General features: G+C 36.2%; 1 protein-coding gene across 11 annotated transcripts in view; it reads right to left on the reverse strand.

Moving 5' to 3' along the window:
- The window catches only part of PRELID2 (PRELI domain containing 2), an 856521-nt gene that overhangs the window by 122853 nt on the left and 710233 nt on the right, over positions 1 to 23435 (reverse strand). For all 11 annotated transcript variants that reach the window (XM_064366453.1, XM_064366452.1, XM_064366460.1 and 8 more), the window contains one exon: positions 18496 to 18642. The gene's annotated coding sequence lies outside the window, so the exon portion shown is untranslated. The remainder of the gene's footprint in view (positions 1 to 18495; positions 18643 to 23435) is intronic.

Here is a 23435-nt window from a genome sequence, read left to right on the forward strand (position 1 = left end):
AGATATAGGTGAAGGGGACGATGGCTGCAAATCACACTGCCACGTATGCACCTATGCAACAACCTTGCATGTTTTTCACATGTACCCCAAAACCTAAAATGCAATTAAAAAAAGAAAGAAAAACTATCAATATAGAATTCTATATCTAAAAAAAAAAAATGCTACAGAAATAAAGGAAAATTAAGATAGTTTCAGATGAAGAAAAATTAAGAGAAGTTTTTGTCAACAGACCAACTCTGCAAGAAATGCTAAAGTAAGCTCTTCAGGCTAAAGGCAAAAATAAATGGCAAAACTTGAGTTTTCATAAATAAAGGAAGAAAACCAGAAAAGTTAAACATTTGGGTAAACATAAAAGATTATTTTCCCTTTAAGTATCTTAAAATACATGTAATTATTTAAAGCAAAAATTACAATGTTGTCATCTGGAATTTTCAACATATGTCAATGTAATAAATATTACTACTGAAGCATAAAGTTCAGTGGTGGATGAAATTGAAAAGAGCTATGTGAATGGAAGATTTCTACATTTTATATCAAGTGTTATATTATTAACTAATAATATTAAATAGATTATAATAAATTAAATATGTGTATAGTAATCCTTATAGCACTCATTAGAAAAATTAAAAATATAAAAAGACAAAAATGTACCACCAAACAATAGTACAGTGCACTTTCTTCTCAAGTGCACCTGAAATTTGTCATATAGCCAAGAACACAGACTTGTGTTCTTGGCTATATGACAAGCCTCAATAAATTAGAAAGAATTAAAATCTTATAAGGTGTTTTCTCTGACTGTAACAGAATTAGGTTAGAAACCAATGAGAAAAGAAAACTGGGAAAATTCACAAATATGTGAACATTAAACAACACACTACTAAATAACCAGAGGGTTGATGAAGAGAACCCAAGAAAAATTAGAAAATATTTTGAAATGAAAGAAAACAAAAATACAATATGCAGAACTTATGAAATGTAACAAGGCCAGCAATTAAAGGAAAATTTATACCTATAAATCACTAAGTGTTTTACAAAGAAAGTTTTCAAATCAACCACCTAGCCCCCCACCTGAAAAAAACAGAAAGAGAAGAATAATCTATAGCCAAAGCACAAATAAAACATTAGAATGAAAAATCAATGAAATAGAATGGAAACAATGGAAAACACAAAAGCAAAAGTTGGCTCTTAGAAAAATATCAATGAAATTGTCAAATAATTAGCTACACCGACCAAGAACAACAGCCAAAAAGACATGAATAACTAAAATAAAAAATGAAAGAAGAGACCTTTCTCTCAAGCTTATAAAAATATAAAGGATTATAAAGGAATACTATGAGTAATTGTATGCCAACAAATTTAAAAATCTAGATGAAATGAACAAATTCCTACAAAAAAGAAATGCCAAAATTGGCTCAAAAAGAAATAGAAAATCTAAATAAAATTATAACAAAGTAAAGAAATTGAATTAGTAATCCAAAAATTCTCCACAAAGGAAAATTCAGGTCCAGATGGCTTTCCTGACAAAAATCTACCAAATGTTCAAAATATACTTGACCATAGGCAATAGCTCATGCCTGTAATTCCAGCATTTTGGAAGGTGGCAGCTAGGGGATCACTTGAACTAATGAGTTTGAAACAAGATGGCGAAACCCTGTTTCTACAGAAGAGACAAAAAGCCAGGCATAGTATTGCATGCCTGTAGTCCCAGCTAGTCAGGAGGCTGAGGTGGGAGGATGCCTTGATCCTGGGAGGTGGAAGTTGCAGTAAGCAGAAGTGGAGATGGCACCACTGCAATTCAGCCTAGGCAATAGAGCCAGACTTTGTCTCAATAAATAAATAAATAAATAAATAAACAAACAAACAAACAAACAAACAAACAAAGTAGACTTAACTACAATCATTGACAAACTCCTCCAAAAATAGAAAAGATAACATTTACCAACTCATTCTATCAGGCCAGTATTAACCTGATTCCCAAACCAAAGACATCACAGGAAAAGAAAACAGTTAAATAATATGCCTTATGAAAAGACCACCTCCCTAAAATGTTGTAAATAAAATACTAGAAAAGTGAACTGAACAACATATAAAAAGTATTATACAAAATGATCAAGTGATATTTACCCCAGAAAGCAAGGTTAGCTCAATATATGAAAATCACACTATGTAATATGCCATGTTAATGGAATAAAGGCAAAAACCATATAATCATCTCAATATGCAAATAAAATGCATTTGACACATCAACACCTATTCATGACAAAAGCACTCAACAAACTAGGAAGAGAAGGAAGCTTCTCGAGCCTGATAACAACCATCTATCCTAAATTCATTGTTAACCACACTAAATGGTGAAAGACTGAATGCTTATGCCCACGAAGAACAAGACAAGGATGTCTGCTCTCACCACTTATAAAACATTATACTGGAAAATCTAGCCAGGGCAATTAGATAAGAAGGAAAAATGAAAGGCATACAGTTTTGAAAGACAAAAAAAAAAAAAAAAAAAAAAAAAACTCCATGTAGCTTATGTGCAGATTACATGAGCTTGTACCTAGAAAATTCTAATGCATCAACATGCACTCACACACACACACACACACGGACACACACACACACCAATTAGAAGTAATAAACAAATTCAGGATTCCTCATCAATATAAAGAAATTTGTTATATATCTATACATTAACAATGAACAATCCAAAAATGAATTTAATAAAATACTACTACTCACAGTAATATCATAAAAAATAAAGGTCTTACGGATGTATTTAACAAAATAAGTATATTTCTTGCACCTTAAAAAACTAGAAAACAATGATGAAAGAAATTAAAGAAGACCTTAGTAAGTGAAAAGGTATTCCATGTTCATGGGTAGAAAGACAATATTGTTAAGATGTCAATATTACCAAAAAATGATCACAGATTCAATGCAATACCTATGAACATTTTAACTTTTTGTTGTTGTTGTTTACTGTGGTGGAACAGCCTATTCTCAAATTCATATGAAGTAGCAAGGATGCTTAAATAGCTAAAACATTCTTGAAAAAGAACAAAGTAGGATTCACACTTCCCTATTTCAAAACTTATTACAAAGCAACAGTAATCAAGACATGTTATTGGCATAAAAATTGATATATAGATCCATGGAACAGAATTAAGAGTTCAGAAATAAACCAATACATTCATGATCAATTGATTTTCAACATAGATTCCAAGACAATTCAATGGTAATCATTTTAACTTCAAATTAAATGATTTTAAAAACCATTTATAGAGCTATCCATATTTTAAAGTTCTGCTTATATCAATATTGCAATTGTTAATTAGATGATTTTGTGTGACAAATTTATATTGACAAATTTATCCTCATGAAGTTGTTTATTGTATTCCCTTGTTAAACATTTAATGACTGAAGGATCTAAAGCTGTCCATTTATTACTGATATGGTTAATTTGTGTTTTCTTTATTTTTGTTTGATCAACCTAGCTAGAAGTTTAATAATTTTATTACTCTTTTTAATGAATTAGTTTTAGATTTTCAAAATCTCTATTTTGTTGGTTTTTTATTTCAATGTTTTCTGCTCTGATTCTGTTTCTTTCTTCTATTAATTTGTATTTAGTTTTCTCATATTTTTCAATATACTTAAGATACATGCTTAGATCATTGATTTTATCAGTTTTTTCTAATAGTGATTTCTGCTTTAACATAAACCCACAAATTTTGACACACTATGCTTTTAATTCATTGTTTTATCTGATTTTTATCACTTTACACACATTCAGAGAAGTACTGAGCTTGCTTCTTTACAGATAAGGAAATCCAGTTTAAGTGGGGTAGAAGGACTTAACTAAGATCTCATAACTATGAATTCACAGACCCAAGAGTTGAGCCCAGGCCTTTGGAAAACAAGCATCCTTCTACCAAGTCAAGCTGCCTCTTAACCATGCAGAACCATTTTAATCTCTGAATGAACAAGACATTTTGACATTTACTTACAGTAGTCATTAAAAGAAAGTGCATAGGCAGTGACCATCAAGGGCTCTGAACCATGTGTTCTGCTTGAATTTAAAACTAGGTGTCTCTCTAGAGAAAAATCAGAGACGGCTGCGGCTTTTCTTGTTCTCATTCAGATAGAGAATTTATTTCACAAAATTTGAAAGAAAATAATACAGACAACACAACTGGTACAGTCACAGTAAGTAGCATTAACATCCTAAACCAGAAGCATAAACGGCACAGAAGATGATTTTTTTTAATTTTTTTATCATTATATTTTAAATTCTTGGATACATGTGCAGAACGTGCAGGTTTGTTACATAGGTATACACGTGCCATAGTGGTGTGCTGCATCTATCAACCCATCATCTACATTATGCACTTCTCCTAATGCTATCCCTTCCCTAGCCCCCTAACCCCCTGACAGGCCCCAGTATGTGATGTTCCCAACCCTGTGTCCAGGGTTTCTCATTGTTAAACTCCCAGTTATGAGTGAGAAGATGAAGTGTTTGGTTTTCTGTTCCTGTATTAGTTTGCTGAGAATGATGATTTCCAACTTCATCTATGTCCCTACGAAGGACATAAATTCATTCTTTTTTATGGCTGCATGGTATTCCATTGTGTACATGTGCCATATTTTCTTTATCCAGTCTATCATTGATGGGCATTTGGGTTGGTTCCAAGTCTTTGCTATTGTGAATAGTGCTGCAATAAACATATGTGTGCATGTGTCTTTATAAAAGAATGATTTATAATCCTTTGGGTATATACCCAGTAATGAGATTGCTGGGTCAAATGGTATTTCTGGGTTCTAGATCCTTGAGGAATCACCACACTGTCTTCCACAATGGTTGAACTAATTTATATTTCCACCAACAGTGTAAAAGCATTCCTATTTTTCAATGTCCTCTCTAGCATATGTTGTCTCCTGACTTTTTAATGACCACCATTTTAACTGGCATCAGATGGTATCTCATTGTGGTTTTGATTTGCATTTATCTAATAACCAGTGATAATGACCTTTTTTTAATATGTTTTTTGGCCACATAAATGCCTTCTTTTAAGAAGTGTCTGTTCATATCTTTTGCCCACTTTTTGATGGGGTTGTTTGTTATTTTTCTTGTAAATTTGTTTAAGTTCCTTGTAGATTCTGGATATTAGCCCTTTGTCAGTTGGATAGATTGTAAAAATTTTCTCTCAATTTGTAGGATGTCTGTTCACTCTGATGATAGTTTATTTTGCTGTGCAGAAGCTCTATAGTTTAATTAGATCCCATTTGTCAATTTTGGCTTTTGTTGCAATTGCTTTTGGTGTTTTAGTCATGAAGTCTTTGCCAACACCTTGAATGGTATTGCCTAGGATTTCCTCTAGGGTATTTATAGTTTTAGGTCTTATGTTTAAGTCTTTAATCCATCTTGAATTAATTTTTGTATAAAGTGTAAGGAAGGGGTCCAGTTTCAGTTTTCTGCATATAGCTAGCCAGTTTTCCCAATACCATTTATTAAATAGGGAATCCAGCTGCAAATCAAAAAGTTTATCCACCACTATCAAGTTGGCTTCATCCCTGGAATGCAAGGTTGGTTCAACATAAGCAAATCAATAAATGTAATCCATAACAAAAACCTCATGACTGTCTCAATAGATGCAGAAAAGGCCTTTGATAAAATTCAACACCAATTTATGCTAAAAACTCTCAATAAACTAAGTATTAAAGGAACATGTCTCAAAATAATAAGAGTTATTTATGACAAACTCACAGCCAATATCATACTAAATGGGCAAAAGCTGGAATCATTCCCTTTGAAAACCAGCACAAGACAAGGATGCCCTCTCTCACCACTCCTATTCAACATAGTATTGGAAGTTCTGGCCAGGGCAATCAGGCAAGAGAAAGAAATAAAGGTATTCAAATAGGAAGAGAGCAAGTCAAATTGTCTCTGTTTGCAGATGACATAATTGCATATTCACAAAACGCCATCATCTCAGCCCAAAATCTCCTTAAGCTGATAAGCAACTTCAGCAGTCTCAGGATACAAAATCAATGTGCAAAAATCACAAGCATTTCTATACACCAATAACAAACAAACAGAGAGCTAAATCATGAGTGAACTCCCATTCACAATTGCTACAAAGAGAATGAAATACATAGGAAAACAACTTGCAAGGGATGTGAAGGACCTCTTCAAGGAGAACTACAAACCACTCCTAAAGAAAATAAGAGAGGACACAAACAAATGGAAAAATCATTCCATCTTCAGGGATAGGAAGAATCAATATCATGAAAATGGCCATATTGTCCAAAGTAATGTATAGATTCAGTGCTATCCCCATCACCTACCATTGAGTTTCTTCACAGAATTAGAAAAAAAAAAGTACTTTAAATTTCATATGGAACCAAAAAAGAGTCTGAATAGAAAAAACAATCCTAAGCAAAAAGAGCAAAGCTGGAGGCATTATGCTACCTGACTTCAAACTATACTATAAAGCCACAGTAATCAAAACAGCATGGTACTGGTACCAAAACAGATATATAGACCAATGGAACAGAACAGAGACCACAGAAATAACACCATACATCTACAACCATCTGATCTTTTACAAATCTGACAAAAACAAACAATGGAGAAGGTACTTTTTATAATACAGGTACACATAACACATGTACACATGTACATAGATGAAAAATGACAAAGCCTTGTAAAAAAATCTGTGATATGTGACTTCCCCTACTGAACTCTCCCAAAAAATCAAATTAATAATGCTTTCTGAGTTCTGAGAGAGGACTTAACTGAATCTTTTGACTTCCAGATGCTATTACAGTTGTTCTTCTAAGATATTTTTTAGGAAACAAGGATTAAAAGTTTTGAGGTTTTGAAATCTTAGGCTAATAGAAAATTTTTCCCATGACATGCAATGAAATTTTTCCAAAGTCGTATGAATTCTTAAAAATGAGATATTTTTCCCCATCAGTAGAGGAGTTATGGGGAAAATTTTACCCAAAACAATGATTTAAGTTGGGCTTTTGATCCCAAATAGTATATGCATGTGTGTCACTTATTATTTTTAAATGTTAAGAGATCCAGAGATAAGAATATGTCTTTCAAAACAGAGTTTTAAGAAGTCTAGAATATCCTCATAGAATCTTCCTGAAACTTGTGCTAACTAATTAGATGGAGATTAAAAAAAAAAAAAAAAGTATCTTGAAAAGAGCTGGTGCTCACAGGAATAAATGAGATTTGAAGATTACTAGGCTATACCTTCCCTTCACACCCAAATATCTGTCTGGTCACCCTCAAATTTCTTCAGCTGAAATTCTTTCCTGGCTCATTTTCAGCCATGAATTCTGATTAGATTGAAAGAAAACTAAATACCAACAAAATAGAAGATGAGCAGAAATGGTTACAGTACATTATTTTAGCCTTGATAGCTAATAATAAATATTAAAGATTAATCATAGATGTATATTTATATATATAATAACACATTAACAACATATTAATATGGATGATCACCAATTTACAATGGTTCAATTTAAGACTTTTTGACTTTATGAAAATGTGAAAGAAATATGCATTCTACAGAAGCCACACTTCAAATGTTGAATTTTGGTCTTTTTCCAGCCTAGGAATCTGCAGAATATTACTCACTCACAGTGCTAGGCAGAGGCAGGGAGCCACAGCTCCTAATCAGCCACACGATCAGGAGGATAAGCAACCCCTACTCTCTAGTATTGTGTTACCAGATGGCTTTGCCCAATTGTAGGCTAAAGTAGGTATTCTGAGCACATTGAAGGTAGGCTAGGCTAAGCTATGATGCTCTGTAGGCTAGATGTATTAAAAGCACTTTCAAACTATAATATTTTTAACACACTATGAGTTTGTTAGAACATAACCTCATCATAAGTTTTGGAGCACCTGTACATGAAATTCTATTATGCAGCATGCATACACAAACAAGTGTGTATGTGTGTGTCTGTGTGTGTGTGTGTCTGTGTGTGTGTGTGCATGCATGTATGGTGAGAGTGTGGGTATTTTTTTATTTTCCATCTTTTAATCATACTATTTTTTAACTTTTTGACAAAGAAGTTACTTGATGTAAGTTTTCAATGTCAACAGCTAAGTGATGAAACGAAGTGATATACAGCAGGTCTTCAAAATCGTGATTAACATCATAACATTGATGAGGAAAAAAATGGTTTGTTGCATGCCATTTCACTTAAAGTTACAGTTGCCAAGAAAGTATTGGTACTGTTAAGTGAGGACTTACTGTGCAGTTTTGTATTAGGGAACAAAGCTTGTTTTTAATCTAAAAAATATGCTTAAGTCAGTAGAGGACTCAAGTCAGCGTCAGCTCACAACCAGGGGATGGTGGGAAAGGGAATGTTTGTCGGGGTCCACATTGAGCTGAATCAAAACTTTAGAACATGAAGTGAGGATATTTGCAAATCAACTCTACCTGCCTCAGCCAGGACTCAAAGGAAGGCTTAGGATTTCCCAAACCTTTGATCAGAAGCCAGGTCACCCAGGGACCCTTCCTGTTCAAAGTAGAGGGGTTTGAAATCTGAGTCTCACTTCAGCCACACTGCTTCTAGCTTTGATAACAAAATAATGTGCTTTAAAGGTAACTCTCCCATGTGGGAGAGGTAGTCAAGCAGAATCTATTTACACAGTCACCTGAACATCCTTCCATGTCACTGGAGCCTTCCGCCAAATAGCATTCTCGTTCCTTCACAGCATGCCATGGACTGCTTGCTAAGGAAGAATTTTCTTTTTTAACCTAGAGCCCAACAGGAAACTTTTTATTTTTGTTGCTTTAGGTACATTAAACAGTGACAAATATTCTTGGCAATGGCCTTAATTTTCTCTGTTCGAAATATCTTGAAAATGTATTTGGAAAGATAAAACTATGAGATACCCCAGGCCCTAAAAGAAGCAGGTTAATTTATAATCAATAAAATTATTCAGGTCATTTCAGCTTGACAAATACTCATAAAGAACCTACTATGTGAAGGTTCTATAAGGGTCAGTGGAACTATAATACACTTGTCTCTAGAGGTCCTAACCCAACATCTACCTCTAATCCAGAATTTCTATTTCTCTGGGGCCATGTGCTTGCAGATACGTCACCTACAGGCCTTTACCCATTATGATTAGACACTGTTTATAGAATCAGGAACAGGTAAAAACATCCTCAAAGACAAAATGGTAATGTCATCAAGACTGATTGCCAACACTTTTCAGTGAAGGAGAGAGGAATAGAAAGATGACTTATGAACAGATACATGGCTATCACTGAGAAAGAGAAGGTACCATAGAATTAAAATTGCTTAGAGAAGAACATAACTAATTACATTTCACCCAGATCCTTTCAGAGGCCCAATCTGTGTCAATTTTAAGTACTAACATACAACTCTTAATAGTTTGTGTTGTAACACTTTTCACCTAGGGTAGTGAAAACAAATTTAAACAAGAATTTACTAAAATATAAGTCCATACACATGCAATCACATCTACACATCATGCTAAATTAAGAATTATATAGCATGTAGAAATGCAAGGAATGGGATTTTATGAGTTATATATTTGAAATAAATAATATATTTATAAATAAATAAGTTAAATGAGCAAAACAACATCACTATTACAGACAACTGATACTATTTTGGGACCTTCCTTCCAGGCATCCCTCTCTCTTCATACATATTATAGATTTTATAGTTTGTATGTAGGTCACATATAAAACTTTATATTCACATAGACACATTTATATGAAGAAAAAATATTTCTACAAGTGCATATGTATTCATTTTACATTTATAAAATTTTTATCACATATTTTCTAGTGTCAGGGGTACAGTAATCCATAATTATTGATGGAATTTCTTCTTTCCCATCCTTCTGGAAGGACTCATGTGAGTACACCTTGAAATTTCTTAAAGAGTCTTTCTTAAAAGGAAAATTGCCTGAGAGTCATTGAGGGAATGCTCTCTCAGAGAAATTAGTGAATATACCCTTATTAAATTGCAGTTTATTGCAATCCAACAATTTCTGCTTTGAAAATTTAGAGAAAAGCTGGTCACTCAGGGGGATCCCCTGTGAAGAAAGAGGGTACAGTTCCAGGGCTTAGTGGTAGTGGGCTATGCAGGATGCCAGAGTAGCATAAGACCAACACCATCTCTCAGACAAGGTGCAGCTCTTTTCAGTAACTCCACTGGGAGGCAGTGATTTACTCTCCCTGCCCCACCAAGAGTGGAAGCCAAACTGATCCATGCCTTCTCCTCACACCTTCCATTTTGTTGCACTTCTCAGAAAGCTACAAAAGCATCATGAGGAGATTCTGAATTTTCTGCAATTAAGGTATACAGGAACTTCAGCAACTAATGTGGTAAAATTAAAAAGATGTGATTCTATTTGCTCCCTTTGTAAGAACTATCTACTGGATAGGAACAGGAGGAGTCTCTATATAGAGACATAAACATACAGATAGCCATAGATATTTCCAGGGTTGCTGTGCTGTTCAGCTTCATGGCATAAACTTCACATAGTGCAGGCAGCACACAGTGGCTCAGATGATTGCATAGAAGGTATTATATTTGATATTTGGCAACTTGTCATATAAGTAAAAAAAAAAAAACTACACTTTTTTACATTTACAGACTACAGAGTGCCACATTGTATAAATGCACCACGATTTGGCCAAATCAATCCTCTATTGGTGCACATTTTAATCTACAGTTTCCCTAATCCAATAATGCTGTCATGAGCAACTTTTACATATATCTTTGTATGCTTTCCACTTATTTACTTAAGGTAAGTACCTAGAAACATAATTGATGGATAAAAGCCATTCCTGTTTGTAACTGAGATACATCTCTCATCTACTCCATCTCAGCTACTTCATCAGTAACTGATGCTCACATGAAAAACAAATATTAGGCTGATTTCTTGATTGTTTTCTTCATTAATGTTATTGCCATAATTTTCATGTCTCCTCATTCAGGCCAGTCCCCTAGAGGGGTATGTGTCTCCCTGTGTGTAAATAGTGATGGGCAGGCGGAGGTCAGCTGCTGTTGCAGACACTAGCAACTTGTTCACCCCAGTCCTTTGCTGGCACACCCCGCTAAATACCACATCGCCCACACTTCCTTGCAGTTAAGTTTTGTCATGGAACTGAGATCTAGACAATGGAAGGAAGAGAAAGAGGGTATCATTTTGGACCTGGCCTATAAGAATCTCCCCTCAAATTTCCAGTCTCTTTTCTTTTCACTTCTGCCTGCTGAGTACAGAGTAACCTGGGATCTGGAATGATTGCATAAAACACAGGCTTTCTCCACCATCAACCCTTACCCTCCCTTCTGCCAAACTGCTTCAGTCTATAATTGTGTGTTAAGCCACTGGAGGATTTTTTTTTAACACAAAAGCTGCCACATGGTAAATATTACACATGTGACAGTAATTCTTGGAGTTCTTATGGGAAAGGAGAATGTTAAGTGTGACAGCATGAGGAGGTGGGTGAGTGAGCTCTTGAGATTCCAAAGTGTGGCTTGTGGAGGGAGAATTGAGAAACTTGGTAGCGCCTATGAATAACATGGATTTTATATCATCTTGCAAAATTATCCATTAGTTGGGATTTCAAGTTTTAGACAGCTTTTGCCTTCTCTTAAGCTGTAATTTTCTATTCTATAAAAATTGATAACAACAAGAATAATAAGTTTCTTTTGTTGACTAACTACTCTGTGCCAGGCATTGTGCAAACATCTTTACATTTATTGTTTTATGTAATTCTGGCAAGAAACCAGGAAAACTGATTTATTAGCCCCAATTTATAAATGCTAACATGGAGGCTTATGATGCTTAGGTTTATGCAACTAGAAGGTGGTGGTGCTGGGATTTAAGCCATAGCCTACTTGAATAAAAATATCTGGTCTTAAATCACAACCATATTACATATATCAGAGGCTTGTGGTAAGAATTAAACAGAAAAAAAAATCCTCCGGCTCCTCAACCCCTTTTCCTGCACACATCCCACATACACTCATGCTTGTTGAAGCACTAGTTATCTTTTCTCATCCCCAACTCTTAGTGTAGCTTTTAAGCCACCTCAAAGGGTATCTACGTCAACACCTTTTTGCCTTAGTGATTGTACCTCAGCCTTTAGATGTTCTAAATTCAATTTATGATTTTAGATAAAACTGAAAGCTGAAATTTGTGAAACATTTTAGTAATCTTCTTACCCTCACACTCTTCTCTTAAAGTTTTTCAAAAATTATATAGAATTCCAGTGACTACACTAGCAAGTAACTGCATTTATCACACTGACTCCGTAGATCAAAAGTTCTCTTGTCAAAGATACTACCTTGAAGGTACACAAAGGAGTTAGTGCAATCTCAGTTGTGGTACCACTCCCAAATAAAGTCTGATTTTAAAAAACACTTTCTATCATTTTGGTACCCAGAGGGAAACACACACACACACACACACACACACACACACACACACACACACTAGAAGGCTGCTTTACCTTACAATAAAAAATTCAATACCTTCTTTCAGCCAGATTATTTCTTTGTTTTTGTTGCTGTTGATTGATTGGTTTTGTTTGTTGTTGTTGTTGTTGTTTGTTTTTCTTTAAAGGGCTGAATTAAATCAGCTTATTCTCTTAGTGTCCCATGAAATAAAAAGCTTCACTGCTTAACATACCGTATTTTACTAAAGCATTCTGGTTTCACAGCCAATGCCTAATCCCAACTCTGTGATAATAACAGCTGCTATTTGTCGACCTTGTACTGTGTGCCAGGAAATAAAGCAAGTGCTTCACATGACACAACAACCTATGAGAAAGGTCCTGTTGTCATCTTATCCTATGTTACCAAAGCAGAAATGAGGCTTACAGAAGTTAAATCACTCCCAGAAGTGAGCCGCCAATGAGGGGAAGGGTCTACCTGTCCCGACAGTCTGAGCATTTGACTCGTGTATATTGTTCTCTCACCTTTCTACTTTGATGGCTGAATCCACATAAAACAGATATTAGAGATAAAGGTGCATATGTATCGAGTGCTTATTGTGTGCTGTGCACTATTCTACATCATTTATATTGTAATTCCCTTTACTTTTACCTGTGAATTATGTGTATCGTTTGTCCTCATTTTATAGACGAGAATTCTGAGACCTGGAGAAGTGGAGTAACTTGTCCAAGATGATACAAGTGAAATAGTAATAGATTCAGGATTTGTGCTAAGTCAGTCTAACTGCAAAGCCGATGCGTTTAGTCACACAGTGTACCACCCAGAGTAAAAATGTGTGGAGACTCCTCTGCGCCTCCTGCTTGAAACTACTTAACATACACACTGCCTTGTGTTTTTCCATCTCCAAAGAGCATATTTCAACACATTCTATGTTTTTTTTTTCCTAATACAAAAAAAGTTTTTCTTCTCTCAGCATCCACACACAAAGTGAGCAAACATCATTTATTTTTCTCAAAGATACCTGGAAATCCCAGGCCTGACTAGCCTTCAAATGCCTCTCAAGTGGAAATTTTGAAAGCAAGAACATTTTGCTATTTTTGACTGCCTCTCCATTCCCAGAGTGCTCTGCTTTTCACTCTCAATTGCTCTTGCTCTCAGAGTCAGCCAATCCCATGGCTTTTGTAGACTACTTATTCATCGTAATGTACAATTGCATTCCCTCTTGTTTTATTTAGCACAAGTATGCACTCTCCAGTCTTTCCTCTATCTCTCTCTCCATTTAGTTTTCATATCACCTACTGGTTTGCTGGCTCCGTAATATATTTCTAATGAGGTAGGACACATTCAGAAAGAGCCAGGAAGACTAATAAGAGCTCTTTCAACAACCATGTCTGTCTGCTGCCACTTGAGATTTCTCTGGGATTTATGCCCTTAGAATCCCACTGCCCCACACTCCGTGTCATCTCACTTAAATTCTCCCAACAGCCTTCCCTTTACATATCACAAGAATCACTAAAATAATTTTGTAGCCAGGTGTGGTGGCTCACATCTGTAATTCCAACACTTTGGGAGGCTAAGGTGGGTGAATCACCTGAAGTCAGGAGTTTGAGACCACCCTGGCCAACATGACAAAACCCTATCTCTACTAAAAATACACAAACACAAAAAATTAGCTGAGCATGATGGCACATGCCTGTAATCCCAGCTACTTGGGAGGCTGAGGCAGGAGAATTGCTTGAACCTGAGGCAGAGGTTGCAGTGAGCCAAGATCGCACTACCGCACTCCAGCTTGGGCAAGAAGAGTGAAACTCTTTCTCATAAAAAAAAAAAAGAACAAAGAGTTTTGTTTAATGGATAATTAAAGGACTAGAATGTTTTTGTCCCAAAATTAATGAGGGTCTTAGGATTCCGTGGCAGGAATGATGGATTCAGAATTAGAACTTCTCAGTTCTATGGTCATTTCCTAGGTATAAGATTTGGCTCCCTCTCCCTTGGCTCTGTAAATTGAGGATAAGTACACCTGCTTACCTAAACATTCCTCAGAGGGTTTTCGCACAATCAACTTCAGTTATGCATAAGAAAGAATTATGGAATTTTTGAGGGCTCTACAAATAGCACCCCCTCTGTGTGAGCTCTCCACTTACTCTGTGTGAGTAAGGACCAGGATTTGTGGGAACCAGTTAATGGGTTGTACTATGGCTAACAACACAAATCAACTGACAGAAACCATTACTGAGAAAACATTTACTGAGCATTTGTTTTATATCAGCCACTTTACTAGGTGCCAAAGAACAAAAGAGATTATGGTATAAAAAAATCAATGAAAGTATGCTATGGAAGCTGGTTTCTTACTGGGCACCTTGATAGGTCCCAGGCACAAAACAGTGAAAGAGAGAGCCCCATGTGCTATAACCTACTAGAAGACAAGCAAACAGAAATTTAAACATACTGAGGAGGAAGAAGTATTCTATGGCAACACGTCAAGGGATGCTTGATTTAATCTAGTGATACAGGATGTATCATCATAGATAGTGACACCTAAAGAAAGTTGTTTTAGTTTCCTATGGTTGCTCTAACAAAGTCACACAAATAGGGTAGCTTAAAACAACAGTAAGTTCAGAATGCCAGAAATTCAAAATCAATGTGTACACAGATTGTTTTTTCTGGAGCCTCCGAGAAAAGGCTGTTCCATGCCTTTTTCCCAGCTTCTCTGGGTTCTGGGCAATCCTTGCTTGGGGTTGCTTGGCTTGCAAATGCATCACTCTAGTCTCTGACTCTATCTTCACATTACCTTTTCCACTGTATCTCTCTATCTCCATTTGTGTCTCCTATAAGGACACTGTCATTGGATTTAATCCCATCTTCATCCAATATAATCTCTATATCTACTTTAATTACTTCTGCAAAGACCTTATTTCCAAATAACGTCATATTCTGAAGTTCCAGATGGACATAAATTTTGGGGAGGCATTATTCAATCGCCCCAAAGGAGAAGGAATCATTTAAAAGGCGGTTTTGACACCTTTTGACAGAAATTGACAGAAAGGAGACTCTTGTCAATTAACCTGAGGGATTCAGACTTTCTTCTGAGAGTAACAGAAAACAGTGAAGTGTGATTCAAGCAAAGGATTGACATGACGAGACTCTTTAAGCAAAATTATCCTGGCCTTGGGCAGAGGACCAGGTGTGAAGAGATTACAGGGCAAGAGTCCAGTTGGAGGCTGCTGTTGGTGTGAAGTGAGAGACGGTGATGATTTGAGTCATAGCAGTGGCAGTGGAGGGAGAAAAAAGTAGCAGTCTTGGGGGAAAAAAAGATTTCATCAGCAAGGACTTGCAGGAGTTAAGGCGAAGGCATAGAGTTATTGATTGTTATACAACTTATTTTTTCACAATTGTTTTTCTTTGTCTTAATAGCTGGCTCTATTTCCCATTGACTACAATGATTTTCCTCAGAGACAATTGTTTATTAGAAAAAAGTGACACTACTGGGACAATTTATTTGAATACTCCTGGGTTAATTAGAATTATTTTGCTTTCAAGTAACCATAATTGAATTTAAAGTAATGTAAAAAATAAATAAATAATGGGATGTGTCTACTCACATCCTGGGAAGTGAGATATAGGCTTGGATATGTCTAATGATTCAAACACCATCATCATAATTATTTTTCTTTCCTTTAATTCTACTTTTTTCTCCTACTAGTGGGAACAAAGGATACTGTAGTTCTAGCTCACATCAACTGTACACTCAAAATCTCCCAGAAGAGAGTCTCCCAGAAGAGAGTCTCCCCGACTAACTTTGTTCAGTGTCTTAGAGAAAAATTGAATTGTTCCAGCTTGGATCTTCTTTCCACCCCCAAACCAATCCCTGTTCTTCAGTGAAAGGAATACTCTATTAAGCCTGGATCATGTGTCTAAGTTTTAAAGTGAGTAAGCTTCATCTGAGCCTCATGGACTAAGCAGATTACTATGAAATTAGTAAAAGAATCTTCCTCAAATAAAAGACTATGAAATGCGTAAAAATAAAACTAATGGACATTTAACACACACACCTACACTGCAATGGTGTCAAGCAATCATTTTAAGACAGGCAAAAGATAAGACTATGAATTCATAATCTATTACATCAGTTTGTGCTATTTCCTAATTCATCCATCCATCCATTCATCTATTTATCCATTCACAACTTGTTTATGAAACACTAGCCATTTAAAAGGGGCCAAGAAAATCAACGCAGAATAACATGATATTTGTCTTCAAGTTCCTTATGATCAGAATGGAAAACAGATGCTTCATAACTACTAGGCAAGCCTGAATAAAGTACCTAACAATGATATAAATAACAAACTTTCAAAGCATGAAATATGAGATAAATATTCCATTTGGAAGTTCGAGAGCAATGTTGTGGGGGAAATGACATTTCAATGGGGAATTAAAGAACAAAAAGAAGATTTTAATAACGACAAGACTGTTCCAAACTGAGGGAATAGTAGGAATAAAAGCCTAGAGTGTGTTAACTTGCTTAACGTTTGAAGAAAATGATAAGAGACTATATGGCCAAATGCAGAATGTCTAGAGGACTAAGAGAAAGGAATATGACCAGAAAGGTAGTTGCTTGGAGAAAAACTATTGAGGATCTTGGAATGCAGAGCACAGAATGTCAACTATTTTTTAAATAAATATTTTGAAGCCTGTACAGTTTGCTGGTAAGAAGTTGAATAATCTGTAAAATAATCTGTGTTTGAAAAGATAACTCAGAGAAAAATAGCTTGCACTTTTGAGTGCTGTTCTCCCCAAAGTCAATTCAACTCTTTTGACCTTTCCATTTAGCTTTTACATTTCTGGAAATCTGGAAAGAAATTCAGTATTTTTATATATTTAAAAACCACTTTCTCTGAAGAAAAGAGATCTTCAGTAGTTGAGCACTTTAGTAGTAAAAGTTCCAACTGCCATCTTTCCTAGAGAAGAAGCCAAACCTCTGTAACTGCATGGCCTACTTTGCTTCAGTGTAGTCAAGACAGGAAGTTGCAGCAAGGTTATGAAATAGAGTCACAAACACATTCACGTTCATACCTAGTGCCATTGGGGAAAATTTCCAGACCCTTTTAGCACTCTCAGAGCTTTTGTTTGATAGAAAATAAAACTGCATTTTATCAGTTAGTTTGTGAATATATGTTTGTTCCATTTCCACCTCTGTTAAACATGCCCTCATTCTCACTCTCTTTGTCAAGAGAAGAGAAAAATGTAAGGAATTTGTGCTGGGGGATATGGGGGTAGTAATCTTAAAACAACTGTACTTTAAAAGAAAGTGAGAAAATGTTTATCTTCAGATTTTGCTTTTTGCTTTTGGGGACAAGAGTTCAAAGACATCAGCATACAGTTGTGAGTTGATATACACCATGCGGGAAAGAAAGTCACTGAACCACAAAGTCATGGAGAATGGCATTTCTCCATCTGCACTGGTGATAATGCGTTTCATATAACCACACCACCCCTTCCCTGAAGACAGAAACAGCCCCCACATGTGATGGGATCCTTTTGGTTGGCAAGTGGGATGTGAGTGAGAAGCCCTTTGAATATAAGGCATCAGTTCTCACTTTGGAAGGTCTGGCTTACACAGCCACCCCAGCCAATCCCACACATTCTCACGATCACCATAAGGAGAAATTCATGGAGTGTTAAAATAAGAAGAAACTTTGTAGACCACCCATGTTTTTTTTTTTTTATGGAGAAAATGAAATCATTGAAAGATGTCACTTATTATAGGTGAAGATTTATGACAGAACTACAAATTCTGAAATATATAATGTCTTGTATGTGATAGCACTTTATAATCTAGGAAGCATCTTCATGCCCAGTCTCACCTCCAGTTCTCATAGCAAGTCACTGAAATGTGACTTATTCCCACTTTACAGATAAGAAAATTGAGGCTTAGAGGGGCTAAGGTAACTTCTCTAGAACAAAAGAGACAGTAAAAATTGAGGTGAAATTGAAATTGTGATATTCTGAATAATATACCACAGCTCTTACCTTTGTATTGTATTGTCTCTGAAAAAATTTCACCAGATTATCCCTTGTTTGGTGTTTGTTATTATAAGACATTCCAAAAAATAATTTCATAAGATTTCCTTGAGTTTCTAGGAAAGCAGCAGCACGGAGTTTCCACTGAGCGCAAAACTGCATGGGAGTAAACATAAAATAGCTGTTAGTACTGTTTCTATCACAGAAGAAGGATAATACAAATGGGGACACCAGAAAAATACATTAAATAAACAAAGAACAATTCAAAGTGGGCCACAGCTAAGTGCTGAGTGCTTATGGCAATATTTGATATAAAAGTTAATAGAAGGGAATAATGATTAAACCTAAAGAAATCAGGAAAGGCTCACAATGATTCTAAGAGAAGGATAAAAAGCTAGGACCTCTGTAGCATGTAAACCTTAGCACAAGAACCTAGCCTGTGACTTTTGGTAAGCCATTTAAATCCTCCAGACCTCCATTTCCTCATCCATAAAATGTGATAACTCCTATATCTGAGGGTTGTGGTGAGGACCGAATGTAATAAAATATCAAACCCTTAGCATAAGACATGAAACGGAAATATTTCTATAAGGCTTTAATAAGCATGTGGAATTGAGACCGACCTGGCTGGAAGGAGAAGACATTAGGGGCAGCTTCCTTGGCTCATGTGCTGATGAAGCAGAGAACACAGCTGTGACCTCTGTACCTGGCTTTGGCATGCTGCTCAGCCAGCCGCAGTTTGCTTGAGCTGACTTTGGCAGTCTTGGAGGACACTAACAGAGAGGTGTGAAAAGCTCTAGGCTGATTGTCATGTCAAAGCTGTCAATATTTGTAAATGAGTGCTTTTAGAGCTTAGGAAAAGCTCAACCCTGGATTTATAAAGGAAAATAATGGAATGCTCTGAAACCAAACATCAATACTTCTGAGGCAGTGATGGCTAGACACAGAAAGCAATCTGGCTCCTATGAGAATGCCAAAAATTTTCCTGGTGACATGAACAAATCTCCAGGAGAGATTCTTTGTTTTCTTGCAAGTGATCACTTAGAAAGCCTTCTTGGTCATACTAGTGCAGTTAAAATACCTATTTGATATTAGTTAATTCTACCATGGATAGAGGTAATGGAATAGAAAAACTACAGACAATAATGATAAGTGCTTGGTTTAGTAACATGTGTTTTATTGAGGTACAGTACAACTCTGAAAAAAAAAAACCTGAAGAGGTATGGAAAGAGGCTGGAGGGTTGTGTTAGACTTCTGGGCTGCCATAACAAAAATATCACCAAGTGGGTGACAAACAACAGAAATTTAATTTCCCACAGTTCTTTGTGCTAGAAGCCTAAAATCTAGATGTCAGGGTTGGTTTCCTCTGAAGTATCTTCCCTTGGCTGTTTTTATATTCACATGGTATTCCCCCTCCATGTCTGTCTGGGTCCAAAATCCTCTTCTTACAAGAACATCCATCATATTGGGTTATGACCCATATTAATGACCTCATTTCAACAGAATTACCTCTTTAAAGATCCTATATCCAAATACAGTCACATACTGAAGTACTAGGGATTGAGACTTCAACACAGGAATTTGGGGAAGATACAATCCAACCCATAGCAAGGACACTAACAAAAAAATGCAGATTTCTTTACAGATCAAAAAACAAAGTTGGGGGTCCATTTTTTGGTTGAAGAGACAAAATGAGAGAATGAGAAGAAGGCATCATCAACAGGATGGCAATCCAGAGCCACAGTGAGCACCATCCAGAAGGAGTTTCCTGTGACAGATGACAGATGACCAGTTCAGGCAGTAGTCTTGTCTAGTTTTGAGTCAAATTGTTCTCATCTCAATTAATATGGCTTTATATATCCAATTTTCAAGTAAAGTTTACTATCCTGCTGCAACTTGGTTTCAGTCTCTTATTAGCACTATCTTGAAAATAAATGAAGGTGCTATGTCAACATTTTAAGCAAAACAGAGAAAAGAGTTAGATGACAAGGAGAACTAGAGACAAATATCCAAAAATGGTAGGGTGAGGAGTTAGAAGTTACAATTCAGAGCGAGAATGGTAAAAATCAACCAGGACGTGTAAGCACTCTTTGGAAATATTTAGATATATTCTGAGGGGTTGGAATTTTTGTAGTCATGCACAATGAGGTTGACTTCTTCCATTTTGTATGAAGTTGACCTGCTATTTAAAAGGTCCTAAGGGAGAAACCATGATTTCTCTAGAAATACGTAAAAGAGGGTGGAAGATTAAAAATTCAGAAGTTGACACATCAGTTGAATAGCTTTTTGTTGTTATTGTCTACTTTCAACATTGAGCTCTTGCACAATGTTTCCAGCTTCCAAAAATGCTTTTCTTTAAGCCAATACTTTCAGAAGATATTCATTTGGAATTGTTTTGGGTAGTACAGCAGAGCTCCCCTCTAACTAGGAATAGAGTAGAACATGTGTGAGCAAAATCAGGAAATCCTACCTTGAGCCACAGGGTAGATGAGTCTAAAAGGTTTTTACAATAAGGACAGGAAGGCAAACTCAAACTGTGAGCAGGTAAGTCCTCTACTCAAAACTTCCATGACTGCTCAGTTCATTATCGTGGAATTCAGTCTCCTCATCATAGCCTACAAACCCTCACCTGATCTGTCTCAACCACTGCTGCAACCTCATTCTGCACCACCCTTTCCTTCTTCATACTGTGCCATCTACACTGGCCTTCCTTCTCCCCTTTCAACATGCCCAGTTTACTTCTGCTTTAAGGGCTTCGTCTAGGAGTCCATTCTATGCTTCTTTTTCTTTCTTCAGATCTTTGCACAACTTCTCCTTCTTGTCATTCAAATCTCAACTCAAATACCCGCTTCTTACATATGTCTTCTATGATTAAGGAAGCCACCCTCCTATCTCATTCTTCTTAATTATTAATTACTACCTTACTTATTCATGTATTTGTTGTTTATTATCCTTTGGAATAGATGCTTCTTGAGGGAAAGCACCTTATTTTCTTGTTCTCTGTTATGTTCCCATCAGGGAAACCTTTGTTCAATGAATGAACGAATGAGTGACTATCACCTTCATCCATGATCAAGGACATAGCATCCATACATGCACAAACCTTCTCATGCAAATTGGAGAACCAGACGTTCAAATCATTCATCTTTAGCTAAAAGTTTAATCTCTTTCTTACTAATCTTTTTATTCACATTATTTCTCCTCCAGCCCCCAAACATAGCTTCAAAATAATTTACAAATCATAGAGTCACCTGACTTGGAAGAGCAATTAAAGGATACAGTGCAGTTATCCTACTATGTCTTTTATATGCCATTGCATTGTTTCTAGCAAGAGGTTTTTTAGTGTCTATGGGAATACTTCTAGTAAAGAACAACACCCCCACCAAAAACATGTCCAATTTGTCAGCTTAAAACTTCCCGTGTTAGAGTTGTTGCAAATAGGAAAAATAAAATTTCATTTTATTCTTTCCTTTTATTTAGTTTTTCACTCAACATTTATTTATTTATTTATTCATTTATTTATTATGTAAGCATCTCCTGGCAAAGAAATACTTAATTGTAGATGCTACAATACAGCAATGGGTAAGAAAAGCAGCATCTTCCTTTACAGAGTGTTCAGAAAGCTGGGAAAATAGACACTGTGTACATAGTTACACGAAAGGCACAGGAAAAGGAGTAGAGAGGAAATAGCCTGGAGAGGAAGGGAGGAGCATGCATGAAGCCCAAAGGATAAGTATGGGTCAGATGGCACAAGGAGGAGCACCAAGGAAGTGCTTGAAGAAGAAAGGGCAGTTTCAACCAAAGGATAAATACATCCGGAGTTTCCAAAACTAGAGGAAGGAAACTAAGTATGCTGCCAAGGCTGCAGCATGAAGTTATCTAGACGCATGAGTGTTCACTTCCTCAAAGAACCCCACTACAGGAGAAGCGAAGACTAAGGAGCAAAGCAACGGGACTGGAAGCGGGAAAAGAACAGAATTATTCAGGACTAGGTAGGCCACCTAAGACTCTGAACTCTTTATTTAAAGTGGTGTGAAGTTATTGAAGTGTTTTAAGCAGGGGAAAGACATGAATTGGAGGGAAGCAAAAGTGAACTGGGGAGACCACTTATGAAGCTGTGGTAGTAGTCCAGCAAGAGACGAAAATGGCATACACTAGAGCGGCGGGAGTTGAGATGAAGAGAAATAGACTTAAGAGATATTTGGGAGGTAGAACCTACTTGTTGATACTAGCTCCCTTTGCTCTATTCTACAGCATAAGTAGCTTCACATGCTCACCTGACCACACTCAGCCTTTTGAAGAAAGACAGTGTCATTCTTATCTGCTCTCCTAACTTGGACTTATCCAAGTAGCAAAGCCATGGCTATTTCAATGGTCATCTATTGACTATGGACTGACATCCTCTACCATTCTAGTTATTTTAGTCCAAATAGACACTCTCTCAATATGCATTGGTGGTGTATCTCATGATGCCTCCAAGTATGTATATATCAACCCTCAGGTGGTAAAAAGAACAAAAGAATGATAGCTGGGAGAAGCAAATTCAGAAGACTAGAAAAATAGGAGAAATAATTATTTGGTTCTGAAATCTTCAAGGACCAATCATATTCCATTAGACTTCAAGACTTGTTTTGGGAACCAAGTGTACAGTAAACTTCTTTGCATAATATGATATGACAGAAAGATTAACCAATAGATTTTGATACTAAAAACAACTTTAGAAACAGTACTCAGTGAAGCAAAAATTATTCCTGTCTTAAAAGATGGGCCTATTTTTCTTGTGATCACAGAAGGGGGTGATTGTTGAGAGCAGAAACGCAGCCAGGTCCATAAGAAATACCAGTCACAGGAACACATTTATTTTGAACCAGCATATTCTGTTGACATCTCCCCAGGAGAAAGTACAAGAAACTGACATTAGCTTTAGATCTAAGTTGAGACAGCAGCAT

This window comes from Aotus nancymaae, unplaced genomic scaffold (assembly GCF_030222135.1).
Source record: "Aotus nancymaae isolate 86718 unplaced genomic scaffold, 86718_ANA_hifiasm-v0.15.2.pri h1tg000064l_1, whole genome shotgun sequence".
Taxonomy (NCBI): domain Eukaryota; kingdom Metazoa; phylum Chordata; class Mammalia; order Primates; family Aotidae; genus Aotus; species Aotus nancymaae.